The sequence below is a fragment of the Pseudorca crassidens genome, chromosome 11 (genome assembly GCF_039906515.1).
Source record: "Pseudorca crassidens isolate mPseCra1 chromosome 11, mPseCra1.hap1, whole genome shotgun sequence".
NCBI classification, from domain to species: Eukaryota; Metazoa; Chordata; class Mammalia; order Artiodactyla; family Delphinidae; genus Pseudorca; species Pseudorca crassidens.
Genome location: NC_090306.1, coordinates 78,313,760 through 78,335,361, shown reverse-complemented (window position 1 = coordinate 78,335,361; position 21,602 = coordinate 78,313,760). Strand labels below are relative to the sequence as shown.

Below are 21,602 nucleotides of genomic sequence, written 5' to 3'. Positions count from 1 at the left end.
ACCTACACCTGTAGAAGTGAAAAAGTAAATTTGCAAATGCCAAGGGAACAGTGCCTGTGTTGTAAAAGGGAGAAAAAAGTAAAATAGAAAAAGAGAACAAATGAAATGTCTAAAACTTAATCTTCCAGTGACTGTGAATTTCGAGCCTCCTTTGAAGTAAGGGTACTCTTTACCTTGAGTTCGTACAAGACAAACAGAATTCTCACTACTTGACCAGGAAAAGGCATGGCAACTCTCGGCTATGATTCAAGAAGGAATGAAGGGGGAAGGGAGGGAGCACAAAAAAGGGGAACTACAGTGTATTGAAGACCTTGGCTAGGCCTTGCATTTAATCCGTTAGTTGAATATATTAGCTCCATTTTACAATCAAAGAAAGCAGGGTTCAGGAAAATTAAGTGACTTTTCAAAGTCTATTCAGCCAGTTATTGGTGTTGCTGGGATTTAAACCCACTTCTACTGGATGCCAAGACCCCTGCCTTTGTCTCCTTTCTATATCGCCTTTCTAGGAAGGATTCAGCTGGGATGGGGTTCTGAGGGGCCATCAGCAGTATAGACGGAACCAAGACTCCAGCTTATCCACTACCATGTGCACAATATTAGCAAGAGGCTAATATTTCTAAGCCATTTCTGCCCTACTTAAAATGAAGTAGACTCATGTGAGTCTTTGTTGTGAACCATGTAATTTTAGGCATCAAGGAGAGGGGAAACTTTGGAAATTAATTCCCTTTCACTGCTGAAGTCAGAACTTCCTCCTGGGTCACAGCCTTTCCAACAGTAGTCCATGCTAGCTTTTCAACATCTTCAGCATCTCTGCAGAGTAGACAGCAGGATGACCTCACCCAGATGCTCACGGCAGCTGGTGCCACACATGCGCAGGACGCCAACCCCATCCTCAACCCCCGGCCCACATCCACCACCGCAGACCCACTGCGGGAGCTCCTCTGTTGTTGCTGGGGATGGCGATGTCCACACAGCCCAGAGAAGAGTCACTGTGACACAGTGATGGCAGGCGGGTTAACATAAGACGGCTCTGAGATCAGACCTGGGTCAGTAACCGCTGGAAGTCGTGGCTCCAGGAAGGTGGCCTGGATAGAGTTAGGGAAGTTCCCAGAAGAGAGGCGGCCAGCAGTAGAAGTGGCAGCAGCAAACTTCGGCACAGCTCACTGGCCAGTATCCCTGGAGGATATGACACTGAAGTCAGCCTGGTTACCAATGGCAACAACAGCGCCGGCGCCAGGGGAGGCTTCTCCCAGGTTCTCTGTAGGTGTATGAGGTGATACCATCACTTTTCCTTTCACAGATGTACTGTTCCATTTGGTAGTCAAGGTTGGTGACACCTAAGTGGGTTCCTGCTGCAAGGAATTTGAGGACATCCTCCTTTTTCATTTGAAGGGCATCAAGGGCTCCCGACACTATGAACATTTCCCTTTAAGTCATGAAGGGAACCCAGAGCAGTGCCTTATGGACCCCTCTCTAAGTAGCCCGGGAAAGCACAAAACTTTTTCATGAAGATGAAGAGAGTTTGGGCACATGAATTCCTTCCTGGTCATGACCTTGACCCCCACCTCCTTTATTGCCTTAGAGCAAGTATGGTCCATGTTGATAAGAATCTGGCAAAGAAGCCCAGGTTATTTTTTTCATACCTAATTATTTCATTTCAATTCAACCAGGTTTTCTAAACCTGTTTGTGTGTGTTTAGACATACAGCGTAAGTAATTTGTGAGTATGTACTGAGAAGCCTTATCCAAATTCCTTTTAAGAAAGATGCCAGGACCTCATTCTCAATTCTGTTACTGAAGCTGTGATTTTTCCATTTTAGAGTTGAGATGCTAAAGCTAAACATGAATATGCATTTCACTTTCAATAAAATCACCGGCTGGTAAAACCCAGATTAAAACAGAGCATTGGAAATCAAGCTGCCTTTTTCTATTAGAACTAACAAAAGCTGTTTCATTTTCCCCAGAGTTCTAGATGCTGAAATCCTATTTGTAGGAAATGCTAGGCATTATTAAAAATGCAGATAGTAATCACAAGCTGGCATGTTTTCTTGTGGTTGCCAGGATGTTTTAACGACAAAGCTAAGGACAGGTGCTTTAATCAAAGAACAAAGAACAGGGAGAAGACATGAAATGCTCCAAAGCATTTAGGAAAAATAATGCTTTCTCTGGACACTCGGCAGTGACCTCATTGTTAGGAAAAATCTGTCTAAAACACATCTCTTTCCTTATTATCTCTTTTTCTCTGCTTATATTTCTCTTCGGTCTGTAGTTCTTCATCTTAAAATAACAACTATAATAGTAATAATAACAAAACCAAAAACTTTGTTTGGCTGAGTGAGCCCTTTAGTCCCTATCTAAAAAAGAGACTCTTAAACTGGGCTCCATGTATTTTTCTAATGGTATTTTTTTTTCTGGGAATTAGGTTCACAGCTTTTGTAAACATGCAAAGTACTTATATCCCTCCCAAAGAAGTTAAGCCAAAAAAAAAAAGACAAACAAACGCTGAAGAAATATAAGGTACCCTTCTCTTAGTGCATCACTCTTGTGCTGCCACTTTGTTTCAGCTGGGCTTTTGATAATAGCTAGAGTAGTCAATTCGAAGTTAAATTTTCTTGTCAGAAAAGATACGGTGCTGCTCATTACTTTGAATACTGTAGGAAGATGGAATCACTCAGATATCCTGCTATCCACTTCAGTTCAAACTCATCACCATCTTCCCTCCCAAACCGTTTCCACTTTACCAAGGTACCATGACCTCTTCCTTCTCTTAAGCACCCTTGTTTGAGATCTGAGTTGTTTGGGGGTCTTTCCAGATGTTTATCTCTCCATCTAATCAGTTGTCAATCCTCTCAGGTCACCTTCAGAAGTCTCTTACATACAACTCTTCCTTTTGGTTCTTAAAAACCAGCATAGTCTACCCTTGGTGGTTTTTACCACTGACTGAACATGAGGATTACACGGGGAGCTTTTTACCTTATACTGAAGCTTAGACCCTAGACCCCGAAAGTTCCATATAACTACTCAGGGTTAGAGCCTGGGCATCTGAATTTATTAAAAGCTCCTTAGGGTGCAGCCAGTGCTGAGATTCATTTGCCTACCCTATCTTATTTGACTGTATTTTTTACTATTCTAGTTATTTTACCATCTAGCTGGTGATCCCGTCCAATCTTGCTACTCTCTGCCTTATTCTATATTACTTTCCTTTCCCCTAGATTAATCTTCTCAGCATCTTAATTTCCTTACGGTTATTTATTTATTTTTTAATCAGGAAACCCTGTTGCGTTCCACTGCCTGTCTGTAGAGGCATTTAAGTTGCTCTGCAGGGCTGTAGGGGTTCCCCGGAATCCCCTGGGGCCTCTGACTCGGAAGAACGAGGGATACTGCTACTGAGCCTCTCTCTCCCCTAGTTTTGCAGATACGACCCTCCAAAATAAAGTGACTCAACTTGCTTAAAGACACAATCAGTTAATGGCAGAGATGGATCTAGAACTCAAATCCCCTTACCCTTGGCCCCTTTGTTGAATTCAGAATGCTGCCTATCCCAGGGCTATAATAATGGGTGATAGAAGCCAACGCTGGGCCTTTGCCATTTTCCTCCATCGGCTCGCTCTGTTCTGCAATCTCGGTTTTTCTCTGTCTGGAACATCTTCAGCAGGTGTATCTGCATCTTCAGGAAAATCAGACGTGACTGAAAATTTTGGCTGGTCCAATTTGTCGTGCCTTGTTGACAGCAGCCCTGGGAGCTGTGGGACCAGTAACATTGCAGCCTCGATGCCGTGCCTGTCAACCTAATAACGCTGTGTTTAAACACAATGTGTTCTGCTTTCGCCTAGGAGTGTGTCTATGATGCTTTATATTAAACAGTTAACTTTAGGACAAGCTCTATGGGTTATGGAAGTAGCAGCTTATCTGTGAGTCAAAGAAAACCAATGGTCAACCTGCCCAGAATTATTACCCTTACCTGCCTCGCACATTAACTGAAGTTCTCAGTTTTGGTCACTCTTCCTGGTAATAAGGCAATCTTCATTTTGTAAAATGCAAATGTGACATCCAGAAAGCATAACATTAACTTACCAGCATTCATTACTATCTTAAACCAGAGTTGATCTTTTCCTTTTTTTTTTTTTTTTAACGGTACGCGGACCTCTCACTGCTGTGGCCTCTCCCGTTGTGGAGCACAGGCTCCGGACGCGCAGGCCCAGCGGCCACGGCTCACGGGCCCAGCCGCTCCGCGGCATACAGGATCTTCCTGGACCGGGGCACGAACCCATGTCCCCTGCATCAGGAGGTGGACTCTCAACCACTGCGCCACCAGGGAAGCCCTGATTTTTTACTTTTTATATTATCACCTGGTTGAGAGCGAAGTCCTAAAGGAATAGAGCTAATGTGGGTAAAAGCTGATCGGTGAAGGGTGGGTATGGAGGAGAGCAGAAAAAAAAATCTAGAGCTTGGGTACAGTGTTATATAAGGAGCCTGGACATTAACAGGAGAGAGAAAAATGGCGAGAGTGCCAAAGAATAAGTTCTGCCTGATTCCCAGTTTTGCCAAATTCAACATTTTCCCCAGAGTTCTCCTTGGTTAGCTCCCTTTCTTTGTTGATTTTGCCCAGCATTGGATGAAATGCTGAAAATTTGGAAAGAATAATAGCAATCATGATAGCTAATATTTATTGATACTGTTTGCCAGACATCGCTTGAAGCACCTACATGCATCAACTTATTTCATTCTTCCCCCAACATTTGGAGATGCCATTAACAGCCCCATTTCACAAATGATGACACTGAGGCCCAGAGGTTTGAAGAACTTCCTTAAGATCATCCAGCGAGTAAATGGTGGAATGAAGGTTCCAACCCAAGCAGTCTGGCTCCAAAGCCTATATTCTTAACCCCTGTGATCTGCTGTCTCCAAAATCGCATCATTTGTTTTATTTATTTATTTTATTTATTTTTATTTTATTTTATTTATTTTTGGCTGCATCACATGGCTTGTGGGATGTTAATTCCCTGACCAGGGATTGAACCCTGGGCCTGGGCAGGGAAAGTGCCAAGTCCTAACCACTGGACAGCTAGGGAATTCCTGAAGATCACAGCATTTGTAAGCAAATGGTAGGGTTAATCTTCAAATATAGACAGTCTGATTCCTGATCATTCTACTATAACCTCCTGGGCTGAAATGACTTTTTGAAACACATCACACCGTTACAGTCATGGAGACTCTAGTGGTCCAGAGAAAGTTTCTTGGTTTAGCGTCTTCCTAAAGTTGTAGCAGTATGGTGTCTTACTAACAGTGCTCTGTTGTTTTAATATAAAATGCCAATCTGACAAAGGCAGTTGAGTGTAAACCTCACAAAGTGTTGGGCAAAATCCCTGCCCAGCTGTTACTGTCCTAGACTGAAATGGAGAATTCAAGCAAAATTACTTCCTGTCTCTGTAAAAGGTCAGCTGGAATAAAAATTGGTTAATATTTCTCCTTCCTCTATATAGCCGAACACTGCTAGTATCCAGGGAACATCAAAAGTAAACCTGAAATCTTGGGTTTAGGAAATCACTGCACCATCTTTGGTTGTATTTAGCAAGGCCCTCTGGAGGCCTTTTTGGATATTATCTAATGAATTCTCATAGACATTCAGCCAAGTTTTAATCCCTTGGAGTGCCACCTTCCCGCTAAGAAGAACTTCCTGGAAATAAAGCAGATGACAGGTGTCAGATTAATATAAAAATGTGGCTATAGTTTGGAGAAAGACTTGCTCAACTCGTCTTCTCCCCTCTAATGATGGGAAGAGTTCTGGGAAGATGGTCCATTTGGCGGCTGGAGAAAAGAATCAAATGTGTATTAGGCTAGTGCTACTGGAACTCAGCTTCTTGGTGATTCTCTGGGAGCTGAGAGAATGGAAACAGGATTGCTGAAGGGAGATGGGAAAGGCTGAGGGATGGAGCAGCAAGTTTACATGATGTATAAACTACAGGGGGCTCCATGTTTGAAATTATTCCCTCCTCTTCTAATAACTAGCTATTTTCATATTCAAATTATTTCTCCCTACTGTTCAATAAATAAATGTGAAACAAAATCAAACAAACAAAAATACTCATTTTGTCAGAAAAGGTTCTTTTCTGTTATTCCACAGTTTTCAGGAGGGAGATGCCTCGCCCGCTCTGTTAATAGATTTGACCTATCTTTGCTTGAGAACATCTTTCATTTCCATGGTAGCCTTAAAGAAACAGTAAGACATGGCAACAGGGATTCCCAATCTTTTTGTCAAGAGAAGCCGCTTTTCCTTTTCTCTAGAGCTTTAAGGTCAAGGGATGGAGATGGGGAGTTTCCAGCAGATGTTTCATTCCTCCCTGGGGAGACTATCAACCCCCAGGCCACTGACTTCTGCTCTATGAGATCAGGCTTTGAGATTTACCAGCAGATTTTCATTGACTGGTTGAGAACTCAGGTACAAGGATTCTTCCACCTGACGAGAAATGGTAAAACTCAAAAAAAAAAAAGAAAAAAGCAATCACTTGCTGTTTCACTTCCCCAGAACATGTTCCGAGCACCAGCTAAACTCATATCCCACCAGGTTTAGAGTGAAGTGACATAGTTTGGCCTCTGGAATTTCTTCGTAGCTTTGCACCATCTTTGTACATATCCCGAACTGAGTTTCAAGTTTCATTCTCTTGTTGCCCTAGGTTGAGTTCCAGGCTTACCATATTGATCGAATGGACCTTCAGCCAGGTTTTCAGCCCTTGGAGTGCCATCTTTCATCTAAGGTAAAAACTTCCCTGGAAATAAATCTCTGACTATAGGTGCTCACAATCCCCACTGTTTACTCTTAAACCGTTCGTATTTCTTGAGTTTTCAGGGTAAAAACTGAGATGTTGAGTTGAGGGTACAAACTGTGCTTCTGTTCTGAGTTGGAGGATGTGTAATATGGAGATGGAGAAACTGTTTGAATTGTCCAGGTAGCCATGCTAGGATGACTCCCTAGGAATACCTTATGGAGGAGTGTATGGGCATCAGAATTTAACCCATAGAATTGCAGATTTTAGAGTTAGAAGGAATTTCAGTAGATCGTTTGGTCCAGTCCAAACGTCTTGGGTAGAATGACCTCATTTTACAGATGACACAGAGGCCTGGAGAGACTAAAGCCATATCTGAAGTTATCTGGTTATCTTCTAAGAGTGCCTAGGGCCCTTATCTTCTGCCTCCTACTTTATGCTACTTTACAGATATTTAAAGGAACCTATGATGCCAACATGTAATGACTTATGTACACGTGGTGTTTGCAAGGGAGAGAAAGAGAATGGAATCTTTATGAGATCAGTCCTTCTGATTCCTAGCCTAATTTGACTCCTTTAAGAATCTGGCCCAAACTCAATCAAAGTAATGCCCTGTCACATAGTCAGAGTTTATGGATTAATGGTTTAGATGCCTGACTTTATGGTATAACATGTTTCCTATTCCATCTTTGTTAACTTTATTCCATACTGATCCTCTGTTGCAGTCTCCTCCTATCCTTCTCCTGTTTGCCTCATGACCTGCCACCTCTGCTTGGTTTTTTTTGCTTTTTCTTGGGTCATTCCCCAATAAAAGGGTGAGTCCTCAAAAGGTCAGATAGGCAACACTATTCCTGGGTCAACCAGTTTCCCAGGTCTTACCTCCTATATGCTGCTTGTAGACGGCCCACATCCAGTCTATAAGAGACATTGGTGAGTGGCGAAGACCTTTTCTGGTGATAGTTATTGTAATTACGAACTCCAGAGCTATATAAAAATTGCTTTCATCATCACTGGAATAAAGATAGAATTTAAGAAGAGTGAGAGAGAGAAGAAAACAGATAGTGGGGGTTAGTTTGTGGAGTTCCCAGTTAGTGTGTGTCTTTGCAGTAACCAAGTAGTATCTGGAGTGCTAGATATAGAGTTGAAATACAGATTCTGCACTTGAACTATGCATTATGAATTACTGCAGACAGAGGCCAAGAATGCAGTTGATATAAAAATACCCATTCCCACACAGACAAATGTGGGAGAGGGAACCATATGGAACCTGAGAAGGAATGGCATCAGGACATAGACATTTTTCTTAACCTCAGTAGCTAGCATGCCCCCAATTGCTTTGTAGAAAGAAGCAGAAGCTTGTTTTAGATGATTATTATCATCTAATATTATTGTGAATTTATCTCATTCAATATTGTTGTAAATTTGTACATATATAGTTATACTGTATTCAATATCTATTGCTGTGTAACAAATTACCCCAAGATTTTGTGGCTTAAAACAACCACCAATTATTATCTGACAGTTTCTGAGAGTCAGAAATCCCAGAGTGACTTAGCTGGGTGGTTCTAGCTCAGGGTCTCCTTTGAGGTTATGGTCAAGATATCAGCTAGGGCTGCATCATCTGTAGACTTGGATGGGCCTGGAGGACGTTTCCAAGAAGGCTTGGTCACTGGAGTCGCCAATCTCTCGCTATTGTTGTCCAGAAATTTTAGTTGTTTGCCATGTGGGCATCTCCATAGCGCTGCCTTGGAATCCTCAAGACAGTAGCTGGCTTCTCCCAGAGTGAGTGGTCCAAGAGACAGAAAGAGAGAGAGGCAGAACACTCAACACAGAAGGTGCAGTCTTTTGGGGGGTCCTTTTTATTTTGGTAAAAAATATATAACATAGGTTTATCATTTTAACCATTTTTAAGTATATAATTCAGTGACATTAAGTACATTCAGTTGTTGTGCAGCCATCACCACTGTCCATTTCCAGACCTTTTCATCATCCCAAACAGAAGCCCCATATACCCATTAAACAATAATTCTTCATCCGCCTAACTCCCAACCTCTGTTCATCTCAGTTCTACTTTCTGCTTTATGAATTTGCCTATCCTAGGTACCTCATATAAGTGGAATCATATAATATTTGTCCCTTTGTGTCTGGCTTATTCACTTAGCACAATGTTTTCAAGATTTTTTCATGTTGTAGCATGTATCAGAATTTCATTCCTCTTTATGGCTGAATAATATTCCACTGCATGTATATACACATCTTGTTTATCCATTCACGTGTGAAGGGACACTTGGGTTGTTTTCACCTTTGCTGCATCTTTTTATAACCTAATATGGAAGTGATACACCATCACTTCTGCTGTAATCTAGTCCCTGGAAGCAAGTCACTATATCGAGCCCACACTCACTATATTCACACTTAATGGAAAGAGAGGAATATCAAAGAATTTGTAGATGTATTCCTAAAAGAACAAAAAATACCTAAGTTAACTTTACTAATTAAACATGATTCTTTTCATGGGGCTTGGTCATTGTTCTTAATTCTCTTAATTGTTTTGTAAAATCCTGAGCTTAAGAATCTTTCCAAGGACTATATCCAGAGTAGCCCCAACCAGAGCAAAGCACTGAAAATGGGCAAACCAGAAAATTGTCATGCCTTACACACATTGCCCTAACAAGGTTCATGTTGGTACATGAGATACCAAAAAAATGCAGACCTAATTTCTATGCTGCTCTTAGGCCTGGGTTTATCAGCAGGAAGAATGAAAGTAGGCCTGCCTCATGTTTCATCTTACTGCATGTGAGCAGGAACCTTTTAAGTGGCAATAGTGGCCGCAGCATATGTGTTTAGAACACATTCAGAGTTATTCCTGTTGGAGCCTGTCTTTGTATGTGGTTGAAAGAAGGCTTGGTCTCTAATGACAAAAATAACAACAAAGGAATGATCCCCCCCACCCTCCTCCTATTATCCTTTTTATTAATCCTGTAAATGTTCTTATTTCCTTCTTTTAAGACTGGTACCACAAAGCTGAGCTCCTTTCGCTTTTTAATTTATTACACTACTTTCAATTGTCTATTTTGTGATGAATGTAAGGAATTTGGAAGTAGTTTGCAGAGGTGAAGCCAGGGAGGATAAAAAAGCAATTACCTCATGCCAATTACACCAGGAAATAGTGGAGGTGCCATTCCTGCGGCATTTCTGTCCATTTTTCTTCATTACTGTAATGGTGGCCGCTCTCCTCATTAGCCGACACATTTCTCTTCATTACCAGCTGTGGTGATGGGGGTGATGATGAGCGCTATTTACAACTGGAATTCTGTGACAGGCCCAGCAGATGAATAATAATTATTCAAACAGATATATGGAGGCCAAAAAAGGTGAGTGGTTAAAGTCAGGCTATTGTGTCCCAGAAAGGCAGGGAGATAATTTCTTTTGAAGGGGGTTTGGTTCATATTCCTCAATCAGGGACTCCTGCAGTGCTGGGCTGGCATGGCTTATCTGAGGTACTCAGTGTGTTCTTACAAGAACTGAAGGGAAAACAATGAATCGTTTAAACCATAAAACAAATGTTTATTCCCATTGAACCCTAGCTTCATCTACAGGGAGGAAGCAGGGCTTTCCTTGAGTCTACACTCAAAAGATAACTTATCCCCAAACCTTCCATCCCATCCCTCCACCCATGTGTCCTGCTATCTATCTGTCTATCTGGGGGAATCGTGTTATGGCAATACTTATAAAGTGTATTAACTGTCATCTATCGATCTGTGTATGTATGTATGTGTGTATCTGTCTATCTATCTATGTAGTCAGCGTTCTCCAGAGAAACCCAAAGAGCAGGATGTGTACAAAGAAAGAGGAAAAGAGATATATCTTAGTGAATTGGCTCATGTGATTATGGAAGCTTGGAGAGTTCAAAATCTGATGGGGTAAGCCAGCAGGCTGGGAACTCAGGGAAAAGTTGCAGTTCTAGTCCAAAGGCAGTCTGCTGGCTGCTTGTTCAGGGTACATCAGTCTTTCTTCAATTAAGGCCTTCAACTGATTGGATGAGGACTTCCCACACTGTGGAGCGCAGTCTGCTTTACTTGAAGTCCACTGATTTAAAGGCCAATCTCATACAAAAAACACCTTCACAGAAACATCCAGAATAATGTTTGACCAAATATCTGGGCACCATGAGCCAGCCAAGTTGACACTCAAAAGTAACCATTACTCTATCTATCTATCTATCTATCTATCTGTAAATCTAGACCAACAAGGTACAAAGAATTTCTGCCTCACAAATAAAGGTGCTAAATTGGGTTTTTACCTAATGACAAGTCTTTAAATTGGGCTATTAAGATTCTTTTGGAGGTGAGGTCAGTAGTTGAAGAATCCAGCAGCTCTAGTCAGGAATCGAGCCTTGCTTTCTACCCAGCCTCCTTCCAGACACTTGAATTGAGGAGAATAATTGCTTGAAGGGCAGGAGAGGATCTGTAAGTGAATTTGGAAAAGAGGCAGAGTGTAAATACCTTTGGGAACTGTGGTGAATTGTTTAATAAAGAACATCTTTCAATTTAATCATCTAATTGTTCCTCTTGCTTTGACTTTCTCCCTAGCAATGACCCTCACAGTTATTCCATGAACCTTGCTCAACTAAAAAAGGTGTTGTTGAAATAGGCTGCAGAAGTTCCAGGCCAGACAAGTAGGAACAAGTCAGCTTCCCAGAGACAGGCTCACAGGCAAGACTCTAGTTAACCCCTGCTGGCCTGGAACATTTGGGAAGGAGGCCTTAGGAAAAGATTTCCACTAGCAGGGCATTGCCATTTGCAAACTCTGATGGTGTGTGCAACCTGTTAAGAATGATAGAGGCAGTATTCCAGCACAGCAGGCTTTCAGTATGAGACAGAGGGATGAAAGGAGTACAATATGAAAACAGCAGGTGAGAATGGATGTATCACACAGGGAAAAGATGTTAGAGGAATACTGAGGTATATTAATTCTCCCCAGGTCCCCTCAAATTCAGTAGCTTCAGTGAAAGCAAAGGTAGGCTCTTGAATTAGGCCCAGGCTCCTAACAAGTGCCACAGCACCATCTGCTTAGTAGCAAAAGGCATAGGAGGTGAGAAAGACAGACCTGCAGGCCAACCAGTGATATTTTCTTCAATAACCTTGATTTCCTTAGGGGCCCTCACAAGCTGTCATGTGTGGACAAGCTCAGGGAATTTGATGTCTCCTAAGTGATGCTTCTACAGAGTTAGGCTACTTCTGCAGGCAAGATGGCATTTACCCAGTGGCTTGTGGGATAATTTGCACTTTTCTAAGGGCTTGAAACAAGCAACAGAAGCAGCAACTGCTTGGCACTTGGAAAGTCCTTCCTAATGATCTGGGTCTGGAGAGGCTTCTCAGTTTACCGTCTATGGGCAAGTTGTCAGACTCTGTTCATGACAAATCGTTCACCATTGAGAAAGGGCATGTACCTTCCCACCTATCTCATTATAATTTAATGAAACAAGGACCAATGAAAAGTAAATAAAGGCATGAATCAACTATATCTCTGAGAGATAGAGCTCAGGGATTTCCTGAAATAACTGGCTCAAGTCTTTTGGACTAGGTATTTTATTTATTTTCCTTAGTGTTTGAGCAACTTGCTATTTCCCTAAACCAATTTCTTGAGCCCCTGAGCAGGGAGCATGTTATGACAATCTCCCCTATGTAGACCCAACCAGCTTGAGTCCATCATGACTTTGCCCTAACTTGGCATCTGACATACATTTGGAAGGTGTGGGTGCACTAATTTCACCAGGCCTCTCCCCACTGCCCCTGAGTAACCTTCTCCATTCTCATGGATTCAACTCCCACCTATAGTTGATGACCTCCAATCCATATCCCTCTTCTGAGCCCCATACTCTCTTCTGAGCTTCAGCCTGGACCTCTCAACCTGCATGTAGAATAGACACCTCAAACGACATGTCCAAAACTGAATTCACCCCAAATTTTCTGTTCTGTTTTCTTTCTTGGCTCTGTTAGTGGCACCACACTACACCAGTCACTGGAATTAGTTACCCTTAACTTCTCCATCTCCACCCACCCTCATGCATGCACATTTAATTTATCACCAAATTATGCTGATTTCATATTCTGAAGTGTTTTTTCCAATGCATCTCTTTCTTTTCATTCCTACCACTATTACTGTAACCCAAGCTCTTAGAGTCATCCTGATTTGCTTGTAAGTAGTCCCTCTGCCTCTTGTCTTAACTCATTTAAGACTACATAGCTGCTGAATAATCTCTAAAATACTTAAAATCTTTAAAATCTTCCCATCTTTACAGAACTAAACTACTTATTCAGACCCTCTTTGACATCCTTCTCCAGTGTTTTCTCCCAATAACTGCCCCTTTCCCTTTCTCCTCTTGTAATACCCTTTTAATTCCCCACATGTGCCCTGCTGCTTCCAGCCCCATGCCTCTGTGGGAGTTATTTCTTCAATCTGGAACACTCATCCCACCCTTCTTCACAGACTAATTATGTCTGACTCATCTTTAATACTCAGCTAAAGCATTATCTCTTCCAGAAAATCTCTTGTGAACTCCCAGATGGAACAAGGACTGTGCCTCTCTACTATTCCCTATAAGACTGTGGATATCTCTGTTATCAACCCCCATGTCCATCTCTCTCACTGGATTTTTAGAACATTAAAAAAAAAAAATCTTTACCCTCAGGGTTCCACAATGGGCACTGAAAATTTTTATTTTGCACTGAATTCCTATGTCTTTGTATTTTTAGACTCTCAACCATGCAATATTACTAATTGTACCAACAAATTTATTTGATTCACTAAGACATCATAATATCAGTTTATTGTGCATGGAACATCCCTATCTAAAAATCTCCAAGGGTTTTGAATATCTCCACTCTTGAAAGCCATACATCTTCTCTGTAACCCGCAACATCTACTTCTCCAATACCACTGACCTCCTTGAGACATGACTGTTGGATCTGTGACGTATGTTTCCAGTGTGACAGACATTGTGGACTTACTCTCCTGGCTGCAGTTTTGGGGCACCACAGACTATCATCAGAGCATTACACAAGCCAAAGCAGCCTAGCACACTTGTGTGTTTGTGCCTGTGCTTCATTTCTCAAGTGATTCTGATACTTACTCAAATTTAAGAATCATTACCTAAGTCTTTCCATGCAACCTAAAACTCCATTAGGATTTTGAAAACCAGTATATGCTGTCTCAAATTGGCCAAAAAGTTAAGTAAAATTTACCTTTTCCCTGCAAACTCAGCTAAACCAGGTCTCTCTCAACGCTTACTGAACCTATGGGACTTTCTTTTTTAAGCTAAGTTCAGAACTTTGTGTTTCTAGTATTTTACATTTTATCTGCTAATTTTGGAAGCTACTTCAAGACTGCTCATTTCATTGCGAATCCATGACCTACCACAGAAGACCTTAGCTAAGCTGTATGTACAAATTTAGTCATGAAATCTTATATCCTTGCAGAGTTTTCATCTAAATTTCCAATAAAGATGGTGAGACCTGAATCAAGAACAAGAGTCCCCCTTTTCCCCCATTGTAATCTATTTCCCCATATGGCAGTCTTTGATCTTTTAAAATCATGAATCAGATCACATCATGCTCCAAATTAAAATGCTCCAGTGAATTCCCTTACACTTACTATGGTCTTCAAGACTGCACTGACCTGGCCTTGCAGACTTTATCTGCCTTATTCTTCCAATATGCCAAGCTCATGGCCAGTCCCAGGCCTTCATATATTGCTAGTCCTTTGGTCTAGAATGCTCTTACATCAGATCCCCTCGTGGCTGCTTCCCCTTTAATAGTCAGGTCTTGGGTCAAATGTCAACACCTAAGAACTATTCCTCTTCTCACTCTAGCTAATGTGTATGCTTTATTTTTATTTAACATCTGTAATTATCTTTATTTGTTTAGTTGTTGTTTTATGAGAGCAGAATGTTGTCTTGTTCATCAGTGTATCCTCAGCACCTAGAAGATGCTCAGTAAACATTTTTTGAATGAATGAAAGGATAATACCTTTTTGCTTATTTACAATGATCTATTAATCAACCTGCTTTGGATATAGTTATTCAATTAGCTACTGATTATGCTTATGTTATCAACAGGCATATCAAGAAAGACTTTACCAAAACTCATTCTTGATACTGACATTTGTGTGTAATATAATTGTGGTATTTTCCTGATATCTGTATGTCCATCCAAAAAGGAAATCAGGTTCATTTGACAGAACATTTTCTTAGTGAACCCACATTGGTTCCTTGAGATCATCTTTTAGCTCTCTAATTTAGAATTTGCCAAGAATTTCTATCAGTTACACTGGATTTTACTCTGTTGATCCCCCCCTCCCTCATACATTCTTTCTGAAAACCATGGGGTTTGTTCATCACCTCTCTCCTTCTACCCCTCTCATACTTTGTGATTTCTAAAAGGTCATTTACAGTGTCCTGCGTTCACATTTATTCGGTCTTTAGTGTGATGGAGATAGCAAAGTATATGATTGAGCGGCAGAATATGGTCTCTAGCGCAGTACTTCTCAAAATGCAGTGTGTGTAAGAATTACCTGGAGATCTTATTAAAATGCAGATTTTGATTCCATAGGTCTGAGATTCCACATTTCTAACACACATCCAGGTAATAAAAATGCTGCTGATCTGTGAACCGTATGCTGACCAGAAGACTCCAGAGTCAGACTGTCTGGGCTCAAATCCCAGCCCTGCCATGGGCAAGCTGTTTAGCTTCCCCAGGCCTCAGTTTTTCCATCTGAAAAATGGAGAAAACAATAGCATCTACTTTCCAGGTTTTTGTGAGGATTAAGTTAGGGTGTATATATCAAGCATTTAGAGCAGAACCCTGAATCTGATAATAAACATTTTCCATGATTATCACTACCTTAGAATGTAATTCATCCAGAGTTGAGTTCATATAATTGTGACATGCTTTCTTATTATCTGCTCATCTGTCTTGGGCTTTGATTCTCCTGTAAACTGAATTTCTATTTCCCATATTTTCCAGTCTATTGCTTTTTGAGGTAAAGATGAAAACATATAGGAGTGGAGAACTTTAACTTGTTTTTGTCATGCATTAATCAGGTACCCACTACCCCAAGTCAGCTTATCCTTTTCATGTTTTTATTCTTGTTCCAAGTGCACTTTGAAATATTCTATTTAATGTTCTTGGCATTTTGGTAAACTTTAATTCATTCTGACACGGTTCAATGTCAGGAGTCTATTTAACAGTAATAACAGAATCATTTTATATTAGTTATTGAGGATAGCTAAGTGATTTATTCAAATCATTTTGTGGCCTAAATGAGCAAGAGCTCCTCACACGCAGGATCTTGCTTCCCAGGTGAGGAGGCCAGATAATAACAGGTAAGCTTTCAATTACCTTTGATGTGGAACAGATAGAACAAGTGTGGAGTTTATTATCAGTTCTCCGAAAACTCACCACACCCTTGTTTAAAGACAATTTAGATAACTGGGATGGTAATGAATGTGATCATTGCTAGGTGCACATTATATCAATTTTTACAAAGTTGTTGCCAAATTCCAGTTTATTTGGATGAAAACCAACTTAGGGTTTAATGTCACTAACATGCCTTATAAATCATGGCTATGATAAGTATTATAAAAATTAAAGTGATAAGTCTGCAGTTCTCACAAAGCAGCAATCATTAGCTTGTATGATAAATTGGAAATCATCCACACCTAGGCCAGTGGCTGAGCGCAGGCAGAGTCCACGGCAAACTATGCCGTGTGAACTGTAAATAATAAGAACAACTTGCATTTGCAGTCAATTTAAGAGATTATAAAATCTTCCCGCATATATTATTTTATTTGATCTCCCCAGTGGAATCTTAAATAATTCCTCAGAAGCATTTATTTCTTTCTACCACTTATGGAGTGGTAGTCAATACCTTGGGCTCTTAAATCAGATTACCTGATTGTGTTAATTTAGCTCCTCCAGAAACAGATGCCAAACTGGTATTAAACATGCAAGGATTTTCTTAAGGGAAATGCCTGTATTGGAGAAAACGGGAGAGGGAGCTGGGATAGGCTGGGTGAGCCAACATCAGTGATGCTTGTCTGACCCTAAGTGAAGGAGACAGGGAGGCAGGTTGTGTGGAAGCATCTTAGACTGCTGTGAAGTCTAGGAGAGGTGTGGCAAGGATCTTGAGGCGTTCTTAAGGCAAAGTGAGCTGTCAGAGAACCCCATGTCATCCAGGAATGGCCCTACACAGCATGCCTGCAATAGATTTCAGTGTGCTGCAGCTGGGCACCTTGGTCAATACTGCATCCTGTAGCTGGAGATCATAGGTGCCCATGGTTCAAATCGTAGCTCCACCATTAATTCGCTGTGTTACTTTGGCAAATTGCTCTGCCTCTCTCAAAGACCCATCTTACTCATTTGTATACTGGTAATAATAGTTATATGTCCTCTGTTGTGTAGCTTAAACCCTCACTGCATCAACTGCTTCCATAAAATAGGGGATCCAAGCCCATCTACTGCTTAGCATGTGATAGGACTGAAATTCATAGCCATCCTGGGCTAAAGGGCTTTCTAATGTCACTAATCAGGAAGGATTTGAAATATTTTACCTTTTGACTTTTGAATAATATTCTCCCTTAAAAAATGTATAAAGAACAAAGAAATAATATACTGGGAACAGAATGAACAAGAGTCTTAGGAACATGTAAAACTAATACCAAAAGATCTAATATCATGTCCTTGGAGTCCTGGAAGGAGAGGAGAAAGAATATGGGGCTGAAGAAGTGCTCAGATACCATGGCTGAAACTTCCAAAGGACATAACCTACAGATTAAAGAAGCTGAGCTAACCACAAACAGGATAAATCCAAAGAAACACAAAAGTGTGCATTAAAGATGCATCATAGTCAAATTACTGAATATTAAAGACAAAGAACGATCTTGAAAGCAGTGAGAGAGAAACAGTACCTTACCTACAAGGGGAAAACAACTTGAATAAGAGTGGATTTTGCAGAAGGAAGTAGTACAGCATTTTTCAAGTGCTGAAATTAAAGAACTGCCCCTGCAGAATCCCATATCCAGTGAAAATATCTTTTAGAAATGAAAGGGAAATCAAGAAATTCTCAGATGAAGAAAAACTAAGAGAATTTATCACCAGCAGAACTTCCTTAAAAAAAAATGGCTAGAGAAAATTCACTAAATGGAAAGGAAATGATAAAAGATGGACCCTGGAATGTTGGGAAGGAAGAAAGAACATGATTAGCAATAATAAGATTAAATACAATAGACTTCTTTTAGTTTTCTAAATTATGTTTGATGGTTGGAGCAAAAATTATAACAATGTCTCATGTGGTTCTAAATGTATATTGAGGAAATATTTAAGCTAATTACATTTTAAACAGGTAATAAAGGGCATATAGCTCAGAAAGGAAGAAATAAAACTTCCTAGATCTAATAGGTAAGTTTCTCAAGGTGCAGGATTCAAAAAGCATACCAAAAAAAAAAAAAATTCTATTTCTACATACTAGTAATGAACACATAAACACCAGACTAAAAATACAGTACTATATACAATTAATCAAAAAATGATGTACTTAGGTGTAAATCTAATAGAATGTACATAAGATTTATATGCTAAAAACTACAAAATGGTGACAAAAGAAATCAAAGAAGACCTATTTAAATGGAGAGGCATACCATATTCATGTATTAAAAGATTCAACCTAGGAAAGATAAAATCCCAGCAAGAGTTCTATAGATATAGCTGGTCAGGGAACTAAGATCCCGCAAGCCGCATGGTGTGGCCAAAAAAAAAAAAAGAATAAAGTAGGAGTAATCATGTACTTGATTAGAAGACGTATCATAAACTTCAATAATCAGAATATATGGTACTGACAGAGGAATAGACACATACATCAGTGGGACAGAATAGAGAAGGAACCCAGAAGTAAATCCACGAAAATATGCCCAACTAATTTTTGAGAAAGGTGCAAAAGCAATTTAATGAAGGAAAGATAGCATTTTCAACAAATAGAGCTGGAGCAACTGGACATCCATAGACAAAAACTGAACCTCAACCTGTCTTACATCTTATACAAAAATTGACTCTAAATGGATCATAGACTTAAATGTAAAAAATAAAACTTAAAAACTTTTAGAAAAGCAATGAGAGATTCTTCAGGATCTAGAGCTAGGCAAAGAATTCTTAGATTTGACATCAAAGGCAAAATCCATAAAAGAAAATCCATGAAAATTGATTATGTAAACTTAATTAGACTTAATCAAAATCATACTTTTTGCACTGTGAAAAATCCTATTAAGAGGATGAAAAGACAGGATACAGACAGGCAGAAAATATTTGCAAACCACCCATCTAAAGGACAAGTATCTAGAATATATAAAGAACTTTCAAAACTCAATAGTAAAAAAAACAATAATCCAGTTAGAAAATGAGCAAACGACAAGACTTTTCACAGAGAGAGTATACAGAAAGCAATTAAGCACATGAAAAGATGTTCAACATCATTAGCCTTTAAATGAAATTAAAACCTCAGTGAGATAGTACCACACACTTACCTACTTACATGTCACATGTAACCTATTAGCTTAAAATTGAAACCAAAGTATGGAAAATTTATAAAATATACAGCGTACTCTAACAGACAAATGCATGAGGCACCCCTGCACTTTATACTATTTGCCAGATACTCTTATAACCCTTTGCAACAGTAATTTAGAAAGCATATAATCAATATTTTCTAGTTAAATGATTAAATTATTGGATTATTGAATAGTTGAATGAATAAATGAATGTATGAATAGATGGATGGTGCTGACTGAATGCTTGTGTCCCCCCAGAATTCATATGTTGAAACCTAATCCCCAATGTGATGGTATTTGGAGGTTAAGTGTTTGGGAGACACTTAGGTCATAAGGGTAGAGTCCTCATAACTGGTATTAGTGCTCTTATAAAAGAGACCCCAGACAGCTCCCTTGACCCTTCCACGATGTGAAGACACACATCAAGAGAATGGCCGTCTGTGAACCAGAAAACAGGCCCTCACCAGACATGGAATCTGTCAACACCTTGATCTTGGACTTCCCAGCCTCCAGAGCTATAAGAAATAAATGTCTGTTGTTTAAGCCACCCGGTCTATTGTATTTTATTATATATTCTATTATAGAGGCCCAATGGACTAAGACAGATGGACGGATAGATGGATGTGTGGGTAGATGGATGGATGGATGTTTGGAATCAGTGAATTGTGGATCAATGTAAAACATGTTAAGACATTTACAAGCATGAGGTTAAAGAGCTTATTTTAACTGAATTCTGGTCACAATACCAACTTAAAGGCACAGGGCCAGGGCAGAAAGATATAGGAAGTTCAAAAAAAAATCAGAAAAATTTGTCATACCTTGTAAATAGTAAATGAGAACTCCTTAAGTTATAGACATCTTTGGGAAAAAGTGCATAACTTCTTGGGATAAGTACATAATACAGATGTTTTGTTTAGAACTTTTCCTGTTAACTGCTGCGTAATATGGCCATTTGCAGGACTGTGTATCTTTGATCTCTCAGACTTTTGGCTGACCACACCTTGGAAGTTAGCTAGTTGTTTTCAGCATGGCAGGAAATGCAATGGCAAGCTTCCTGACAAGGAAGGCCTGTAATGGAGCAACATGTGTGCTGGCACAACCATTTGCCTGCCTTTGACCCTTGACAGGACTTGACCTCCACCTTCTGAGCATTCTGTTTCCTAGATTTGGGTCAGAGGTCACCACACTTGACCTCTGGTGTCAGTGTGATTTCTGACACTCCCAACTCCCGACTTGGTTTTCATTGTTCTGCATAATCTAAAGTTCCCTAGGATCCAGAAAAGCTCTTCCACTAGTTCCCACCAGCTGTTGCCACCTTTGTTCTCTCCCTGCCCTGGTCCTGGCTGACTGAAACCTACAGCCCCTAATCATGGGGTGGTCCCTCCAAGTTGCCTTGTGTGCTGACTTTGATTGAATGCTAATAATTATTATTAGGAGTGCCCATTTTCTGAAATGCTAACCATGCTACTACATTTAGCATCTCATTTAGCATTCAAGAATCCCATGAGAAAAATATCACTTATCCCTGTCTTTGGAGATCAGGAAACTGAGGCTCAGCAAAATTGAATGTAACTGGTCTAAGTTCATACTGCCAGAAAGTGTCAGATTTAGGACCTGTCATTTTTTACTCTAAATGCATTTCCCATGCTTTCTATTTATTAAAGGTTCTCCATTCAACGTCCCATTGTTGTCCTGGGTACTGAATATATGCACTGTGAAAAAGCTTTGTTTTAGTTGTAAAAGATGTTCTATTTTTCAGTGCACCAGGCAACTCTCATGTGGATTTTAAGTCCTTTCAATCCTACCTCTTATCTAACCACAGATGCAATAACTATTTCTATGAAGGCTTTGACCAGCTTTAGCAGGTGCAAGCTGGCAGTACCTCATCTCAACTCTCTGATACTTAGCTTAGGATATTTGTGGGAAACCATGCCACTCATGCTTGCATAATCCAAAAGTACCTGGGAGCTAATGCCCGTGAGTTCACCGTTGACCAATATGGGGTGGGAGCCAATGAACCACTTCCCCCTTACATCACCCATGGCCTTACATTTTCCAGATGCCTCTGCTAAACCTGCTCCAAAGATCCTATAGCAACAAGCACCAGTTAACCATAGCAATGGTCAACTGGGAAAGACATTTTTATGCAAATCATAGTCTTACATTTTACATGTCTGCATGATTGTGCACAAGGAATAATCCAGTTTATTTGACTTAATCAGTTGATTTAGCTTCAAC

General features: G+C 40.2%; 1 long non-coding RNA gene across 1 annotated transcript in view; it reads left to right on the top strand.

Annotated features, from left to right (window-relative positions):
- LOC137202265 (uncharacterized) overlaps positions 1–13,484 on the top strand; it is a 359,901-nt gene extending 346,417 nt beyond the window's left edge. Inside the window, exons 5-6 of the long non-coding RNA XR_010932520.1 lie at positions 6,674–6,754; positions 13,310–13,484. This is a non-coding gene — a long non-coding RNA (uncharacterized lncRNA). The remainder of the gene's footprint in view (positions 1–6,673; positions 6,755–13,309) is intronic.
- The last annotated feature ends 8,118 nt before the right edge of the window (positions 13,485–21,602 follow it).